Source organism: Stenella coeruleoalba, assembly GCF_951394435.1.
Source record: "Stenella coeruleoalba genome assembly, chromosome: 1".
Classification (NCBI taxonomy): Eukaryota; Metazoa; Chordata; class Mammalia; order Artiodactyla; family Delphinidae; genus Stenella; species Stenella coeruleoalba.
In genome coordinates this window covers 117101110-117121613 of record NC_137169.1, presented here as the reverse complement: position 1 = coordinate 117121613, position 20504 = coordinate 117101110, and the positions used below count along the sequence as shown (strand labels likewise).

Here is a 20504-nt window from a genome sequence, read left to right as displayed (position 1 = left end):
TTATTAGGATGTGGTTCCTAATCCCACGGGGCTGACAAACAAGTGAGTAAAAGACAGACGTCTAATAATTCTGATTCAATGTTGTAAACACTGTATAGTAAAATGGAAGGATGACCAGGGGTTGCCCAGGGAGACAAGGTAAGAGGGGACTATATGGCTGGGAGAGAACAAGAACACGAGCTGTGGCCTCCAGGTACCAACTCAGTGCTCAGGAAATGCAAACAGCCCTGTGCATTTGGAGGAAATGAGCACAGGGGAGTGGTTAGAAATCAGGCTTGAAATTTAGCCAGGGGACAGTTCATGGCCAATTTTTTAAATAACCAAAACAAGGCAATAAGTCTGGTACATTTGATTAATGGAGTTGCTTAAAGGCAGAAATGTCCTCCCTGAAATTTGGATAAAAAAGAGAAAAGTCTATGGCCACTAAAGAAAATCTGAAGAGATGCATGGCTAAGTCAGGTTCAGCAACCAGGGGTTACAATCAAGGTGATCCACGGCACTATAATATGGCAACCTAACCTCAAGACCTACACAGGCAGCAGATGGCCACCTCCCGCTACCGCCGCCCCGCCCCACTATCACTACAGACGATGTTGCCTTTGACAATTCTTATGTTGGTACCAGATTTGGACCTGGATTTCTTACCACTTATGTGACCTCTGACAGCACTTTTTAGAAAAATCACATAGAGATGTGAACGGAGAAACCCACTGGCTTCCACTGTCCTCCCAATGTGTTAACTCCCCGGCTTTTGGCAAGTTCCAGCCAGAGCTCCCTTTCTATTCTCCTCCAACCAGAAGGTTCTGCAGCATTTGACATGGATTCAAGGCCTGAATGTGGGTGGCTGTGTAATAAGCTAAGTTTTTATTATCTTGGATGCCCCACTTATCCTTTCTGTGCATCTATGTCCCCTCCAGTGTGGCCCTCTCACCTCTAACACACAAGCTTTCTGACCAATCCTTGGGAAAAACTTGTACAAAAATCAGTTTCCCCTAGGAATAATCTGGAGCAAGAAGGGCACACCCTGTAAGTGGAAGGTGCTTAAGAAGTGTTTAAATGAGTGAAGGTCCTGGATTCATTAAGAGATAATCTAAAAGAAGTTAATTCCTAAATAAGGGGGTACATTCACAAGCAGCTCTAGGTATCTGGCTCTAGTCGACAGGGTAAAAAAAATCAACATCCCTGACTCAGACCAAACACATGAGGGATCCTAAGACTCAATGAGAAGTGACTTTCGCATCATCAACCACTCTGTTCTTAAGAGAAAAGAGACCCTGTTCATATATAATAAGCACACATTTGTGTGTGCACAGCCACATGTGTAAGTATATGTGTGCCTCCAAGACAGGAGGAAGGAAAGCAAAGAAGTTGAGAAGCAAACATGGTAGAGTAAGAGGAGTAATGCTGGCATTCAAAGACGATTCATTGACAGAGGCAGGTCAGAAAGGAGACAGTAAATTAAACATTGTCCACATCAGCACAGGCTCTGACCAACAGCTCAAAGTCCCAAGGACTCACAAGGAGTTCAAATGTAATAAAGCCTTTTGGAAGGAGAGTTAAATCCATAAGAAGATCCAGTTCAGTCCAGAAGCCAAAGGAAGGAAAACAGCTGCAGGAATGTTTACTGACACACCAGATGATGGTGGAGCAAAACAATCATTCAGATACTCTGCCATAACGGCAGACATAGTCTCATGGGTTGGACTCAGTATATGGCTGCTGCTAATCTGGCCCCTGTCTCCTTATCTCTATTCCAATTAATTGAATTCTTATTAACCAGATTCCTACCTTTAAAATCTGGGTTAGCTTGCTCACACAGAAAACAATCACTTGCATTGTTTGTTTTTCAACGTTTCTCTTGTATATGAGACTCCATTCACGCAATGAGTTTACAATGCTACCTGAGGTCATTCTCCAAAGGATCCATCCATCTGACCTTGTTCACTCTATGGCCACTGATTACAGCTCTCACCTTGGCTGGGACCCCTGTCCTGATCAACACCTTGCACACAGCAACGGAAGGTCATGAGAGAGGAAATCAGAGAATGTAGATAGCTCAGAGCAATTCATTGCCTATCCTGTAAAAAATAATCTTCATCAGCAAATAACTCCTGGGTTATTTGCTGAATAACTCCTGAATTCCCTCTCCTGGGCCAGCTACCCGGGTCTCTCAGCAAGAAACAGTAAAAGGAGCTGAGGGAGAAAAAAGAACTTTTGGGGGACGGGTCTAGGGTGCTAACTTCAGTCTGGCCAGGGCCAGCTGGAACAGACAAGCACAGGAAAGTTGTAGATCCCAGCTTCCGGAGAAAGAGCCGTTGTAAATAAAAGCGGTCGGAGATGGGGAAAAGATTGACCAATCTATAATACAAGCTCTGGGAGCCACCTCAAAATAAAACGCTCTTCAAGGTCATCTTGAATCCTTCCCAGTATGTTAGAACAGCCTGACAGATGCTAATTAACCCTCCTGATTCCACAGCCCCAAGGGAGATGTAAATACGTTTAACTGATGAGCACATTCAATCTGTACTATTCCTGGAGCTCTAACAGCTTCCTAAAGGGCCTTTTGAAGAAAAGCATTTTGACAGCATCATAAAATGTCCGAACTGAAATGGATCACAAAGGGCCTCTCTGGAGAGGAAGCAGGAATAGTGGCAAAAATAGGGGCTTGGAGAAAGATCTGGCATCTATCAGCTGTGTGAGGCCAGGGAAGTTACTCAAGCCTTCTAAACCTCAGTCTCTCTACCTGCAAAAGGAGGACGACATCGCCCACTCTACGGATTGGGCTGGTAAAAAGCCCAGCCCTGTGCCCCGTTTATAGTGGTCTACAGTTGTAACTTCCGTAAACAGCGCTACACTATACAGTACTGCAACAAAAGTAACTTGTAATTTAGAACATACTATCCTCACATCCTTTCTCCTCTGTCACCGCTCACCAATCCCAGCCTCTCATGACACGCCAGCCACTGCAGAAAACACACCCATGTAGATTCTCAAGGCCTCATATTCCTTACTGTAAAATGACCACCATGTTTGCCTATTACTAGTCAGTCAGCAAGGCAGTGGTGGAGCCAGCTTGCCAACCCTGCCTCCCAAGTCCAAGTTTCTCACGGTCCTCTTTGTCTACCAGCCCCACTGCTCTCCCCTCTGGCATTCTCAGCTCTGTACACTATTGCCTGCTCCTACATGCTCACTTCCCTAGAGCTCACCTCAAAATCTTCGGCCTTTGCTAGGGTTCCAAGTGCCCTCAACTTTAATTTTCATCTGTGACTCTCATGAACAAGCTGCATACTTCCTCTTCAGGGTCCAAACAAAAGGCTCGAAGCAAGCAGACCTGGGGAGGTTTCTCTACACTCCCGGGAAGCTTTATGAAATCTTAATGAGAAGACGGCCCATCAACCTAAACATGTTCAGATTATTTTCAAGTGAAAATTAGAAACACTTTGTTAGGGTCAGCAATGGTGCGTGCAGGGGTCGGGAGTGAGGGAGGGGGAGGTGTCAGCCACATGGGGTGATGGTAACTTTCATGTTCACCCATTCCTACACATGATGACACATGTAATTCCCAACCAGTGGCACCCTCCTGATCTGTGCTGGGGCTCCAGAAATCCTAGCCCTATGAGGTCCTGACTTAAAAAAAAAAATGAGAGTAAAAAAACATTAGAGTCGATGATACAAAACATCTCATCAAAAACCCCTATTAGAAAAATAAATGGTTCTTAACTTGGTTTAGCCAAGTTGGCCAAAATCACACGGCTCCAGAATCCAGGAATCCTATCTCCCCTTTCCACCTCAACCACTAAGGAGCCTCTACAGGAGCCGACATTAACTCCCCAAGACAGGAATGATCATTTCCTGGGTACAGCATATGTCTGCTTCTTATTTTCTGGATTCATGAACTTAAAAAGATAAACCTTCAACCAAACTACTTGTGTCAGCAAAAAACATTTTTTTTTTTTAAGTGGCTTGGTAAATGAAAATCAACAGATAATCAAAAGAAAAAAGCCCACACGATGAGTCTGTTCTGGGGGGAAAACTGCAACTTTCTCACAGTATTATATCCACAAAGGTGGTAACATTTCCTCAGATCTCAGCATCTCCAGAGTCGAGGGAGAAGCAGGGGAATCCAAGATTATGGGAAATGCCTAAACTTTCACTTATCTTATTGACCAGAACTTGATAGGGTAATTGTTAATTTTGGTTTTCTAAGAATGCAAAGTGCCTTGTGTGCTGTTGTGTGTTCTTTAATTTTTCTCTGATAGTTCGTAACGGTGACAGGGCAAAGTATCAGTTTTTTCCAAATCAGTAATTGCCCTCAGCTTCACCCATGAGAAACAGGCTTTGCTAATCTGAGGGCTCTATCAGTACATATTTATTTGGGCCAATTAAGTGTCATATGTACCGGGTGCTATAGAATAGTCCATCAGAACTTTCTAGAATAATGGAAATGTTCTTTATCTGTGCTTACACACTAGACTACTAAGCACTTGAAATGTGGCTAGTGCAACTGAGGAACTGAACTCTACTTTAAGCTTAAATTCTCACGCGTGTCCAATGGCTATTGAATTGAATTAGCACAGCTACAGGGGATACTAAGACATGAGAAAACATGGTCCCTGAACGCAGAATCATGTTCCATCTGGAGGAACAAGTCAAGGACAGAAGAAAAGCTAACTCATAAGGACAAGGTAGTAAGTAAAGTTGCCCTTCAAGTCTTCACTTTCTCTATGCAAAAGCCCGTTTACAAAATTAATGCACAGAAATTGCTGGCATTCCTATACACTAATGATGAAAAATCTGAAAGTGAAATCAAGAAAACACTCCCATTTACCATTGAAACAAAAAGAATAAAATATCTAGGAATAAATCTACCTAAGGAGACTAAAGACCTGTATGCAGAAAATTATAAGACACTGATGAAAGAAATTAAAGATGATACAAATAGATGGAAAGATATACCATGTTCTTGGATTGGAAGAATCAACATTGTGAAAATGACTCTACTACCCAAAGCAATCTACAGATTCAATGCAATCCCTATCCAACTACCACTGGCATTGTTCACAGAACTAGAACAAAAAATTTCACAATTTGTATGGAAACACAAAAGACCCCGAATAGCCAAAGCAATCTTGAGAACAAAAAAAGGAGCTGGAGGAATCAGGCTCCCTGACTTCAGACTATACTACAAAGCTACAGTAATCAAGGCAGTATGGCACTGGCATAAAAACAGAAAGATAGATCAATGGAACAGGATAGAAAGCCCAGAGATAAACCCACGCACATATGGGCACCTTATCTTTGATAAAGGAGGCAGGAATGTACAGTGGAGAAAGGACAGCCTCTTCAATAAGTGGTGCTGGGAAAACTGGACAGCTACATGTAAAAGTATGAGATTAGATCACTCCCTAACACCATACACAATAATAAGCTCAAAATGGATTAAAGACCTAACTGTAAGGCCAGACACTATCAAACTCTTAGAGGAAAACACAGGCAGAACACTCTATGATATAAATCACAGCAAGATCCTTTTTGACCCACCTCCTAGGGAAATTGAAATAAAAACAAAAATAAACAAATGGGACCTAATGAAACTTCAAAGCTTTTGCACAGCAAAGGAAACCATAAACAAGACCAAAAGACAACCCTCAGAATGGGAGAATATATTTGCAAATGAAGCAACTGACAAAGGATTAATCTCCAAAATTTATAAGCAGCTCATGCAGCTTAAAAACAAACAACCCAATCCAAAAATGGGCAGAAGACCTAAACAGACATTTCTCCAAAGAAGATATACAGACTGCCAACAAACACATGAAAGAATGCTCAACATCATTAATCATTAGAGAAATGCAAATCAAAACTACAATGAGATATCATCTCACACCAGTCAGAATGGCCATCATCAAAAAATCTAGAAACAATAAATGCTGGAGAGGGTGTGGAGAAAAGGGAACACTCTTGCACTGCTGGTGGGAAGGTGAATTGGTACAGCCACTATGGAGAACAGTATGGAGGTTCCTTAAAAAACTAGAAATAGAACTACCATATGACCCAGCAATCCCACTCTTGGGCATATACCCTGAGAAAACCAGAATTCAAAAAAGCCATGTACCAAAATGCTCATTGCAGCTCTATTTACAATAGCCCGGAGACGGAAACAACCTAACTGTCCATCATCAGATGAATGCATAAAGAAGATGTGGCACATATATACAATGGAATATTACTCAGCCATAAAAAGAAACGAAACTGAGCTATTTGTAATGAGGTGGATGGACCTAGAGTCTGTCATACAGAGTGAAGTAAATCAGAAAGAGAAAGACAAATACTGTATGTTAACACATATATATGGAATCTAAGAAAAAAAAATGTCATGAAGAACCTAGGGATAAGACAGGAATAAAGACACAGACCTACCAGAGAATGGACTTGAGGATATGGGGAGGGGGAAGGGTGAGCTGTGACAAAGCGAGAGTGGCATGCACATATATGACCACCTAGAGGGGTGGGATAGGGAGGGTGGGAGGGAGGGAGACGCAAGAGGGAAGAGATATGGGAACATATGTATACATATAACTGATTTCACTTTGCTATAAAGCAGAAACTAACACACCATTGTAAAGCAATTATACTCCAATAAAGATGTTTAAAAAAAAAAAAAGTCCCTGTTGATCAGGCGTCAGTACAACCAATACTTTTTCAGGGAAGTGTCTCCAATGGGTCAAATCCCCTTATCATGCACACTAATCATATCATGGACCCTCTCCTTTAGCAGATCTTAGTTGAATGTTCATGCTCTTGTGTAATTATCTAATCAGCCCATGATTCTCTTTTCTGTCAACTTCATTAGGGCACAGATCATGTCATTTTTTCTCACTACTATGCCCCAAACTCCAACACAATATGTGCGCATAGTAGGTTTCAAATTAATGTGTTGAACTGAATAAACGATTAACTGAGGTCCTGAATGTGAAAATGATCTATAAAATATGAAGCCCAACGGCAACGTCTGTGATTGTTACTTGGCGTGGTTGATGACAAGAGAATTAATGCTCTTAGCTGCTGGAAACCATTCTGCTTTCATTTAAGTAACATAACTGCTGCATTTGAAGGACACCACAAGGAAAGGGACTCTTACAAGCTATCCCACGGTGCCCTATTTCAGTATTCTGTTCATGACCACGTCAAAATATCCAGCTCATCTCTGTTCATATGTAGTACTGTTTTATTCTGATCCATTGCTGGTCACTGTGGGAGCCTTGGTTGAGTCATCTGGCCTTTTAAAAAGCAAGAGGCCTATTGGCTAAATCTGCTGGGTATCTGGTGCTGGACCATAGACAATGCATTCTGGCCATGGGTTAGGCTGAGAAAAGCACTCCAGGTCCCACCAACCCCCACCTTTGCCTGAATCCAACTCTATACCCAAAGTGCCATGGGCATCAGGAGCCAGAGGAAACTGCAGTGGCCAAGGCCCGGGAGAGCTTGCTCCCCCATGCTGATACATTCAAAGGAACAAAGACCTTCCAAGTTGCACTGAGCTGGTCTGAAGATGGAAGGTCTTTATGCAGGTTTCCAAGGAGATGACTCAGATGCTGTTACCATAGAAACTGTTGCTACCATCTATTGTCCATCACCTCTTGACAGAAAGCCGGAGCTGGGGGGTGGTTGTTGATGGAGAAGGAAACAAGAAGACTTGGATTTAGGTCAAGATAAAAAAAACCATTGAGGTGGGTCCCCTAAAGACTTCTATGGTGTATATAACAAAACCTCCAATCTCCAAAGGAAATGAATTAGGGACATGAGTGTTTATGGTTTGTTGTTACTTGTGTTGATAGAGTTGGAGTGAGTGAAGTGGCACATAAGAATGACCTCTACCCATTTGCTGGGCCTTGTCACCTAGGAGCCCTAGAGAAAACACTCGAGTATGAGGGTCATCAGCAATGTCCAGGCCATAACCCCTGAAGCTGCAGGACCATAAGGAAACTGATGTAAGCTGTCCCCTCCCTTCTTTCCTGCTGAAAACTTTTTTTTCAGGCAGAAGAGGAGTATATTAGAAGTCCCTCTGATTTTTGCTATTATCTCCTAATATCCACTACCAATAAAGTGTTAATTTTTTTAATCTAATGAGAGCAGTTTATGGAAAGAGTAGAATAGTTGCATAAGTAACAAACACACAGAAATGCACAGAGGTAATAAAAGACATACTGGACCTGGCAGCAAGTCTGAAGATCAGAATTTAAAGGTCAGTCTCATCACTTATTATATGCATGACCTCAGGCACTTAACTGCTTGAAGTCTCAATTATCTCTTTTATTTCATGGGAATCGTTACTGCCAGTCTACTTCCTACGGTACAAAGCCTTATGAAGGAATTATGTTATCTGTGCCAAGAACCATGATGTTGGTTACCTAACATGCCATACCCATATTAGCAAAAGACCTTTAACGTCAATGACTCCAGGCAGGACTGTTATAAATCCTTTTGTGTTATTCAACTTTCTGTTTGGAAAACAGTTGGTACCCAACCAGTTAATATGACATTAAAATTATGGATGATAAGATGGAATATGTCTCCACGGCCTCCTGCTTATTTTCTTATCTAGGCCCTCAGACTATAATGCAGGCATCAAGTCTGACAATTAGACCTAACTTTTTCCCAAAGTAGCCTCGGAAAGTTAAATTTCAATTGGGAATAAGATGCTGAAGTTATAGGAGGAGCTCTCTGGAGTAGACAGAAAGTAGAAGCTGTTTGAGGGAAAAAGAAAAAAAAGGAATCTGGCAGGTACATTGTCAAACCTGAAACATCTAATTAGGGTAGAGAATGGGAGTTGGGAAAGATCTGGAGTCTGGACATAGAAACAAGAACAGAAATTATATACTGCTGCTACCCCCATCTAAAAAGTCTTCACATCTTTCACACCCTTTATTAAGAAAACAAAAAGTTTGTAATCCATCTTACAAAGTAAGCACTCGCAAAGCTGCCAGGTAGGAGGACCTGCAGTCTGCCATATCTGCTCCAGGAAAGGTGACTCAGGCCTGGGCATTCCCGGAGCCAGACAAAGGAGGCATTCAGGCACGAACAGATGGAGCAAAGAAAATGCAGCTCAGTTCCTCTAGTTCTGCAGAAGTTCCTTATTTATGTTTTTCTTTCAAATAACACTGCTGTGCATTGTTGGGATACTACTAGATCAGGAGCGTTTCTCTTGAGGTATCAGACAGGAAGGAAAGAGAGAGGCAAGGAAAGCAAATGCCTTTACAATCATGGCACTGGCTAATCCTACAGGCCAGGAAGAAAGTAACTGGGACAATACAAAACATGCTAGATGTTCTCACTCTTGAGTTCAGGTCTCTCTTGATAATCATCAGGAACCCAGCACCAAACCCAAAGACCACACAGTCAAAAAGGGGTCACTGAAAGACAGAGTCCAAGGGGGCTAAGGTCCCTGGTGCCGGCAAATAAGATTCACACTTGGCCTTAGCTTTCAATAAGATTCCCACAAAATGACTTCCAGAGCTTTAAAAATCCCTGAATCCCACGTTTTGCCCAACTTAATACTGGACAGCATTTCTTCTCAACAGCTTTTGTGCTTCATTGAGGCAGATCTCTCCAATGAGGACAAACTGGCCAGGTTCACTCGGCTCAGATCTCCTCAGGACACACTCATAGCACAGAAAGGGAGAGTTAGAACGGACCTGACGTATCATACACCGTTATCCAGGCTTTTCATTTTAGATTTGAAAAGACCAAGGCCGAGAGACCCAATAAATGACTTGTCCAGCGTCAGGAGCCAAAGAGTGTAGATTCCAGGCCAGAACATCACTGTATTATTTCTATCCCATTAAGCCACCATCCTAACCCTATGCACACTAACGTACATCGAAAGCCAGTATTTGAGCCTCAACAGATGCTCTCAGTCTGACCTGTCTCTGTACCACACCTGATTAGCTGGCAGGATTTGAAAATGTCTCATTCACAAAGCAACGTCTAAACAGGACTCGCTGATAGACATCTGGTTGTTTCCAGTTTGGGTTACTATTACGTTTAAAGCCACCATGAACATTCATGCACAAGTCTGTGCATGGACACGTGCTTTCATTTCTTTTGGACAAATACCTAGAAGTGGAAAGGTTGGATTATATGGTAGGTGTATGTTTAACAGTTTAGGAAACTGCCAACCTGTTTTCCCAAGTGGCTGTACCATTTTATATTCCCACCAGCAGTATGTCAGGAGTTCCAGCTCCCCTACATCCTGTCAATACTTGATATGCTCAGTCTTTTCAATTTTAGTCATTCTTACAGTTATGTAGTGATATCTCATTATGGTTCTAATTAGCATTTTCCTAATGACTAATGATTGAATATACTGAACATATTTTCATGTGCTTATGTGTCATCCACTTACCTCCTTTGGTGACGTGTCCAAATCTTTTGCACACTTTTAAAATTGGATTGTATGTGTTCTTATCATTGGATTTTGAGAGTCCTTTGTATATTCTGGATACAAGTCCTTCAGATAATAAAGTCTATAGCAATTGCTTCCCTTAAAGACAAAATACCTTACTGATTTCCTTAAGCCTTTCCCTCACCCCATCAGCAGTCTCTCCTCCCCTGCTATGGTAACATGACGATCTGAACATTTAAATGCAGGGACAGGCAATATGGTCTTATTAGCCTCCATGACCCTGGGTGGTCACAGCTGATCAGGAAGCAGGATGTCTTCTCATACCCCTGACTGCTACTTAAGTCCATTTTATACTCACACACTCCTGCAAGGCATTAACATAAATGTTTCTTATTTAAAGAGACACTACCTTTAATCAGTAGTTCTCAACAGGGGACAATTTTGTGCCGTCCCCCCACCACCGAACATTTGGCAATGTCCAGAGACATTTATGTTTGTCACAACTAGGTGGGGAAATGGTTGTTACTGGGATTTAGTGGGTAGAGGCCAGATATACCAGTAAACACCCACAAGGCACAGATCAGCCCTTTTGTGGAAACCCTGCATTAAATCTATTTGAGGGTACTGTTTTTAGACCACGCAATACAGTGCAATAGAAATACTGATTTAAGAACCAGGAAATCTAGGTTCTTCTCCTAGCTCTGTCACTAACTAGTTGTGTAACCTCAGGCAAAGCACCAAAACTCTCCAAGGCCCAAATTTCTCATCTGTAAAACGCAAGGGCTGACCTAAATTACCTCTAAGTTCTCCAGTTGCAAAGAAATATAACCCTCTGACCATTTATTCAAAACCACACACAACTCGGAGCAGTCCTGAAAATGTCCTTATGTTTTCCATACTTAAGGAATTTAACAAGATGGTGACAAAGGTTTGTTTAAGGGAACAGTCCCTGAGAATGCTTCTCATTAAAAAGGACGGGTATCACAATGTTCATTTCAGCTCTATTTACAATAGCCAGGATATGGAAGCAACCTAAGATGTCCGTCGACAGATGAATGGATAAAGAAGATGTGGCTCATATATACAATGGAATATTACTCGGCCATAAAAAGAAACGAAATTGAGTTATTTGTAGTGAGGTGGACGGACCTAGAGTCTGTCATACAGAGTGAAGTAAGTCAGAAAGAGAAAAACAAATATCACATATATATATGGAATCTTAAAAAAAATGGTTATGAAGAACCTAGGGGCATGACAGGAATAAAGACGCAGATGTAGAGAATGGACTTGAGGGCATGGGGAGGGGGAAGGGTAAGCTGGGACGAAGCGAGAGAGTGGCATGGACTTATATATACTACCAAATGTAAAACAGCTAGCTAGTGGGAAGCAGCCGCATAGCACAGGGAGATCGACTCGGTGCTTTGTGACCACCTAGAGGGGTGGGATAGAGAGGGTGGGAGGAAGACGCAACAGGGAGGAGATATGGGGATATATGTATAGCTGATTCACTTTGCTATAAAGCAGAAACTAACACACCACTGTAATGCAATTATACTCCAATAAAGATGTTAAAAAAATAATAATCCATAGGGCAAAGAAGAAAGCACAAGGGGAATTAGAAAACACTCTTGTCTGAATGAAGAAGAAAACTTAATGCAACGAAGTTGTGGGATGCCGCTAAAGCAGTGAGTAAAGGGAATTGTTTTTTCTTTAAGTGCTCATATTTAAAAAGGCCAAAAAAACCTCACGTCAATGCTCTAAGCCAGGAATTGGTAAACTTTAAAAATAAATGACCAGATAGTAAACATTTTGGGCTATGTGGATCATATAAGGTCTCTGTTAAATGTTTTTTGTTTTTTAACAACCTTTTAAAATATAAAAACCATTCTTCGCTCAGAGGGTGTATAAAAGTAGGCCATGAGCTGTAACTTGCCAACCTCTGACCTACCCTATTGCCTTAAGAAACTAGAAAAAAACGAGCAAATTAAAGTAAGCAGAAAAGAGGCGAAATAAAAAGTGAAATAGAAAAGGAAAAAAGAAAATCAGTAAGATAAAATGTTTATTTGAAGTGATCAATAAAATTGTAAACCTCTAGCCAACAAGAAAAAGACTCAAATTACCATATGTAGAAGGAAGAAACCCGCCTTCAGATCCTGTAAACGCTAAAAAGATAATAAAGGAATCTTATGAACAACAGCAAAAAAAAAGGATGGGTATCAACTGCCGACCTCAGCAGGGACTCCACTCAGAGACGGGAAGACGAGATGGGCTTCTAGCACCTACCAGCAGAGTTCAGATGTTCCCAGAAGAGAACCCACCCCACTGAGCTGGATCATTCTATCCTCCCTTCCACCCCAACTCACTGGACTTCAATGATATAAACGTGAGCTCAGGTGCAAACATGACTTTCACAGCAGAGCAGGTGAAAACACTTCCAGGGCCAATTTGCCTAGCAGATGCAGTTTCCAACTCAAAAGTGAGATGGTGCCAATGATACAGTGTCTCTGAAAATCCTGACAGACAGACCTCTGACAGGAGGAAAGTCACCTCATAATGGGACACTGGGACTCACCTCAGTGAAACAACAGGCTCACTGCAGGCCCAGACAACACAAACCCTAAATCCCAGTCAAGTTTCTGCCACTCACGCCCCCTTTGGGGGGAAGAAGATCCTTCACCAATTCTTACAACAGATGTTCTGCAGGTTATATGAGTTTGCAAATTGCTCCTAAGGGTCCCTGCAAGAATAAACAGACAGCTAACAGCTCGGACAGCCCAGGGGTAAAGTTCTTTAATTTCCAACCGACAAAAAGTTATAAACATTAATTAAGCAAGAAGATTTACCAGGAAAAACCTGCCTCTCAAAATCCCAAGAGCTTCCCACAGCTATTCCTGGTGAAAGCATCATGATTTCCACCATAACTGATGGTTAAAAAGAGAAGCAAGGTCGATTCTGGTCGAGGAAGAGCTTTTGCTCTTCCAGCAATTGAAAGGAGTCTTTGAACTGCTTGCTCTTTCCAAGAGGATAAGGTCAGCAGTTGGGACACATTATTAGCCACTGTCATCTCTCCTCTCTGTTTTTCTTCTGTGAAGAGAAAGGAAGGCTTCCTACATGCATACCTACAGGAAAAGGGGAAAGCAAAGGCGAGACACCATGTAGAAGTGAATACCTTGGTCTCTGATAGGAAATGTTCTCAGGCCGTAGCCCATACCCGTTGCCGCTCAAAATCACCTACCTCATTTGCTTCCAACTAACCCAGAGCGTGATGGAACCATGAGAAGCATGCTTCTCTCTTCCAGTTGCAGCCCTTACTCATTTTAGTGCCCTGTCTAGCACCAGAACCACTCAACAGACAAGCCTGAGGCAAAGCCACTGCAGAGACTTTTGCAAACAGTTTAACTCATCAGGATGTCAGACCTAAAGCAGAGAGTACTATTCGTTACCAGCCTAAAGACTGACAGCAGTAGGCGCTATTAGTGACGATGGTAACTTCTAGTCCATCAGGCTCCTGCATTGCCTGCTGTGTGCGTGGTGTGTGTATGTGTGTATGGATGGGGGAATGTCAGCTCAAACTCAGAGCAGCATGTAAAATCAAGTCTTCCTTATTAAATTGCTCATTTCACTTCTTCTCTTCTACTTTTGCCTATCCCTTCCTTCACAAGGACCAGTTAGCAATAAAAGCTGAAAGATAGCTGGATGTTTCATGTTCAGTGCTGAACCAGAAGCTTTAAGCAATTTCTCCTCTCAGGATTTGAGCCCAATCTCCTCTGGGTGCCCTGAGGTGCCTCTCTTCTCAGTTCTTGGAGGCTGACTATCCCAGTGGCTATTTCTATATAACAACTTAACAACATCTATAACATAACCACTTTTTTATTTTGCTCACACTTTTACGGGTCAGAAGCGTGGGAGAGGCTGGACAGTTCTCACTTGGGGTTCTCATGCAGTTACAGTAAGAAGCTGGCGAGAGCTGCAGTCATCGAAGGCCACATGAGGCTGGGCGTCCAAGATGGCTCACTCACAAAGCTGGCAGCTGGTGCTGGCTGTCGACTGGGAGCTCAGCTGGAGCTGTCGACCAGAGTGCCCACATGTGGCCTCTCCACTGTGGCTGCGTCAGGATAGCTGGACTTGTTGGCAGCTGGTTTCCCTCAGAGTGAGGGATAGCTGTCTGGCCCTTTTGGGGACCTAGCCTCAGAAGTCCCACAACGTCAGAAGTCACATACTTCCGCTGCATTCTATGAGCTATAAGTGAGTCCCTAAGGTCAGCCCAGACACAAGGGAAGTCGTCATAATTCTCATCTCTCAATGGCATGAGTGTCAAAGAATTTTCAGGCATGTTTTAAAATCCCCACACTGACCTGTTTTAAAATCCCCATCTGCTTGAGGTCAGGAAATGTGCCTTGTTCGCTACTGTATCTCTCACACACAGCAGAGTAGCTGGCAGATAATAGATGCTCAATAAATGGATGTTGAATGAATGAATGAATGAACAAAAGAACAAATCAGCTTCCAGAGTGGGTATCTATTAAGAGAAAAAGTTATTTCCTTCCCCTGTGCCTCATTTTTTCCCCCCACTGCTATAGCAGGGATACAAATTCAACTTTCATGGGATCGTGTTAATAAATGAGATAGTTTATGAGGGAGGATTTTCATCTTCCCAGAGTTGCTGGAAAAGACTAGAAAAGGCACCACGTGACTAGTCTCTCATTGTTCACAGAGCTGCAGTGCACACCTCTGTGTCAAGGTTAACATCTGCCACCCTCTCTCGATGGGCTTCCCCTTCCCTCCTCTGCCCACTCAATCCTTAGAGGCCGGTCTCCATCTCGAGTTCTTCCCAGAGAGGCAGTGTGGGGATTAAGAACCTGAAGCCTGACTGCAAATCCTGTCTCTCCCGTTCTGCAGTGTAGCCTTGGACATGTTACTCAGGCTTTCTCTGTCTCATCTGCATCTGCAAGATGAGGATAATAATAATACCTACCTCATACAGTTGTTGTGAGGATTACATGAGTCACTATGCATTGAGTGCTCAGGTCACCCAGCATATAACAAGTGCGATGCAAGTGTAATTAGCCGTAATTGTCACTCCAGTCTTCACCAATCTTCCTCTCCTTTGAACCCACAATAAACACCCTTCAGATTCCCCCAAATGCTGTGTTTTCTTGCACTTCTGTGCCTTCCACATGTTGCTTTCTCGTAAAAGGATTAATCTTAAAGCACACACAGCAGCACATCCTGACACATGCTAAAGACCATCTCAGTGTTGGTGATTATGCTGCTGCCTGGGACGCTCTTTTCCCACCTTTCCTCTCTTCTCCTTGGCTAGCTAATTCCTAGTCATCTTTCAAGTCTCCTTTCAGACGTTACCTGCCAAGAAAGCTTCCCTTCCATCCTAAATCTAGGCCAAGTATCTTTACAATCAAGGTCACTGCTGGTCCCCATGCGCCTTTCTGTGGACTACAATAAGACTCCCCTTCTCCAAGGCAGCATGTGTCTAGAGGAGTGGAGCATGGTCTGAATTTCAGCCTCTACTCACTCCTCCAGTCAAGAGCCCTTGAGCAGCCCCACCCTGCCTCCACTGTGTACCCGCTGCATTTATCATACTCCACTGTAATTAGCCCCTGGCGTGTCTGCATCCTTTCAGCAGACTATAAACTTGGCAGGGGCATGATTGCTCCAACGGAAATCTCCAATATCTGTATACCACTCAGCACTTAATAGGTGCTCAGCAAATATTTGTTGAATAACTGAATGGACCATGAAGAAAGGACCATGTGCCTTGTATCCTTCCCTGGTGGCTGTTTATATCTTCCAGTATCCCAGTGTAAGCACAAAGCCACTCAACACAGGCAAAGCTTTATCATCACCCTTATGTCTGTACTTTCTGTTGTTCTGAGTTGGGGGAAGAGAGAGGGAGGCTTCTAGACCCTTCCTTCCCAGGGACAGTGTAATTTACGCTCCAACTGTTAAGAGTGCTCTGCTGTAGGGTCCTCATGCAGGTGGCCCATGGCACCTCTGCAAATGCAGTCCTCCCTATTAAATGGCAAAGAGCTATTCTAGGGCCCAACTGAGCTTGCCCAGGCTTGGGCAGAATGCGTAAACCTTAAGTATTGGGTTGGCCAAAAAGTTCATTTGGGTTTTTCCGTAAGAAGTTACAAAAAACCCAAGCGAACTTTTTGGCCAACCCAAAATTTCCCTGAATGGTTCAGAGGGCACTGGATGAGGGTGCTGCCCCATCCGCTGCCCACAGGGCTGGAGGGCAGGAATCCTGAGGCTGCTGCCAGACAAGCAGGTGTGCCTCGACACACACCCACCTGTCGTGCAGTGCGGCAGGAACCAGACTTGGGCCATTCCCAGAAGTTACGTGGCCCTGCATTTAGTAAGCTGGCAGTAGTCGTGGCTTACTGAAACGGAGCCACAACAAGGCAGTTTAACTTGGGCAGTTATGAGTTTCAATTAGTGTCCCTAGGGTGGCAGGTAGGTAAGTGAATGTGCCAGAAAGATGCAAAGCTGCCTGGTGGCAGGAACAGCATCAGTCGAGGCACCGGGAAGCCTGGTCAGAGCTCTGGCTCCACTTTACTGGGACAAGTCACCTTCCCTTTATATCTGTGGCCTTAGGTGTTGGTTGGCAATGTAGTGGTCTTTATACTTCCTGGAATTATTCTGAAAATTAAATCAGATAAACATAAAAGCAATTCAGAAAGTTCTTCTTATCACTGAGTTGTATAATTCCTCTGCAATGTCACCCTAATTCTAAACTGTTTTTCCAGTTGGAATCCTCTCCTGCTGTCCTCGTCCTGCACAATGCTCTCTAGTACCCATTTATCTCAGCCAGTGATGTGTGACTCCTTCAGGTACATCCCCAGGTTCTTTGGGGGCAATGATCACCTTGGGTCCTTATGGCTCACAGCACAGCACTTGACATATAGTAGGCTCACTGAATACTTGCTTAATTGGATATAAGCTCGTGTGTGTATGTATACATGCATACACGTACATGTTCACCCTTCAAATCCTCAGAGGATCTGACAATTGGAATAGCAAAGAAATCCCTTTGGTTACAAGCACCAAAGGGCGGTGTTATTTTATGTCAAATTTCATTATACTGAAAACAGAGCAGATGCAGTCCACTGAGTTTTAGAAATATTTGACATGTTAAAAGCCAATTCAACCCAATAACTGAGGAAGAAAAGGAACTTGCAATAAGAGAATATGATCGATAGGTCACACTATGGTTACCTCACAGGCACATTCCTTAGAGGAGCCTAATCAGCTCACCCGCAGCACTCGCCCACATCAGCAGGGGCCATCTAGGGCTCAGATCTTATTTGGCTTCAGTAACTTTCTTACAGTACAAGCAAGACTTCTTATCAACACAATCATGGCCAATAAAAAGTGGTCTATTAATTAAAACAGATGTTAAAACCAAAGAACCGGGACTTCCCTGGTGGCGCAGTGGTTGAGAATCTGCCTGCCAAGGCAGGGTACACAGGTTCGAGCCCTGGTCCAGGAAGATCCCACATGCCGCGGAGCAACGAAGCCCGGGCGCCACAACTACTGAGCCTGTGCTCTAGAACCCACGAGCCACAACTACTGAGCCCGTGTGCCACAACTACTGAAGCCCACGAGCCTAGAGCATGTGCTCCACAACAAGAAAAGCCACCGCAAGGAGAAGCCCACACACCGCAACGAAAAGTAGCCAATGCTCACAACTAGAGAAAGCTCACGTGCATCAAAGACCCGACACAGTCAAAAATGAATAAACTTATTTTTTAAAAAGTTCCACAATAAACATGTACTGTTTAAAAAAGAAAGCAAAGAATCATAGAAAATAATGTGCATACCTTAAACACTTCATTTTAATATAAACATATAAACATGTTTATTCATGGATATTCTGATTTAGATTGGAGATCTTACTCTCTAGATATGGGTCCACAGATTTCCCAAAGTTTTTCTTGCATAAATAATATATTGACTGATCTCTAGTTTTGCTTTCTTCCAAGTGGATTAAGCACTTAAAGACATTTGCTAAGTAAATGCAAAGGTTTCTGGATGCAGAAACCAGCTAAGGTTTTTAGTTTCCCTCCAAGTTTTTTACTGTTATTTTCTTCATACCTAATTCATCGGCAACTTTTTTCTTCATTTTTTTAAAATGTTTATTTTATACTGGAACATATTTGATTAACAATGTTGTGTTACTTTCAGGTGTACAGCAAAGTGATTCAGTTATACATATACATGTATCTGTTCTTTCTCAAATTCTTTCCCATTCAGGTTATTACAGAATATTGAGCAGAGTTCCCTGTGCTATACAGTAGGTCCTTGTTGGTTATCTGTTTTAAATATAGTAGTGTGTACATGTCATTGGCAACTTCTTTTGCAGCAACTCATTTTTATACATTTTGTTCAAAACATTCAACTTAGTTTTATAAACACAGCAGTTTATAAAAATGTTAAACAGAGAAGAGTGCCTAGTACACAGTAAGTGCTCGTTGAATATTAGCTATTTTTCCCATTCATATTTCATTTATGTAATGATTACATTACTCAATCACAAGAACCAATTTAGTTGGCACAAACAGGTATGGAAGCTTACACGACTGACTCTTAGCATGTAGTCAGCCCAAATGGAGGGAGCAGAATCATGGTGGCATATAAGACGATAGGAACACGAGCATGTAGCAGCAGTAGCCGTTACTATGTTTTGCAAAAGGAATGAAAACTAACAAGTAAGTTAAATGGAGGTCACCTGAGAGCTTCTTCTTTAAGTCCTTCAAGTCTCTTACCCTTGCCTGTGGACGCCATCCCCAACCAGGGCCATGGGTAGAGTAGCACAGGCCGTGACCTGCCCAAAGGCACCCAACTGAGGAGGTAAGTGAGGGCTGAAACCCACCCATGCTCCCCTCTCCAAGCACGGTGCTGTACCCACCCCAAGGAAGAGGCACCTTTCCCTAACTCTCACATCAATTCTCCCTCGTCCTGCCCCGACCCTGCCTCCCACCCTGTGTTCTCCTCACTCAAGCCCCTGCATTACTCAGAACACAGTTAGGCAGGACTATAGGGTTACTGCACTGAAGCGTATTGGAAATGATGTCTTCATTAAAAACAACAGCACAGTCAAATAAAGAAATGTTTGCATATGAAACATGATTAATTCTTCCAGGCCTGGCTCCCACTAATGGGGCAGGAGTACCAACTCAGACAGCAACACTGCACAGAGCCTAGCTGTGTGCCTGGCCATGAGCTAAGTGCCTCACGCTCACTTTATTTTTGCCCTCGGAGACGAGACTGAAGAGGATCCACCCTTCTGTATAAGACCAAAAATGACAGCAACGTAACATGTTTTGCTTAGAGAGTGCACTTAAATTTTTCAAAATACAAAGCTAAAACTTTCCCTGCAAAATCTCCTTTTAAGTGTGATAGCTGATGAAGTGTTTGAACAGGTCCATTTGAGTTGAGCATTCTTTTAGTAATAAAGGACTTGATTATGCTTTCATTCTTTAGACCTCATTTTCATTCTTGTTAACTGTCAGTTGCCCGTGTTCAGACAGACGTAGTAGGGTTAATCCAAAATCATATGTGCTTTAAAATCTAGATTGAACAGCATCTTCACCAAACCAGGCGCCCAGCTGAAAAAGGGAACTGTTTCCCAGGGGGCCCTAATGCCCATGTAAATCCCTGTGCAAAACAGGGAAACAGAGACAGGAAGTGAGTGACATTGGTAGAGGGCTGGAAGGCAAATCCAAACCTCTAGACCTGTAATCTCAGAGTCCGCACTGCCTTCCCAGGTCCCAGTTTTACAGTTAAACGGCTTAGCAAGGGCTTTACTGTTTTGAAGTCAACATTAGAAGACATTAGGTTCTACCAGCACAATCCTGGGCCCTTTGTCTCTAATGAGAATTTGCCCAATTAAAATTTCAACATCAGTCCTACCTGAGGGACCTCAGCTTTCAGCCTGAAGCTCTTGAAAAGATTTCATTAACTCAGGTGTTCCTCCTACAAAGAAAGAGTCAAGAATCCTCTCCAGGAGAGGCATGGACATATATACACTACCAAACGTAAGGTAGATAGCTAGTGGGAAGCAGCCGCACAGCACAGGGAG

At 42.9% G+C, this 20504-nt stretch overlaps 1 protein-coding gene across 2 annotated transcripts in view; it reads right to left on the bottom strand.

Moving 5' to 3' along the window:
- Nucleotides 1-20504, bottom strand: part of NOS1AP (nitric oxide synthase 1 adaptor protein) — a 289665-nt gene that overhangs the window by 110288 nt on the left and 158873 nt on the right. The gene's annotated exons all lie outside the window — the stretch shown is intronic.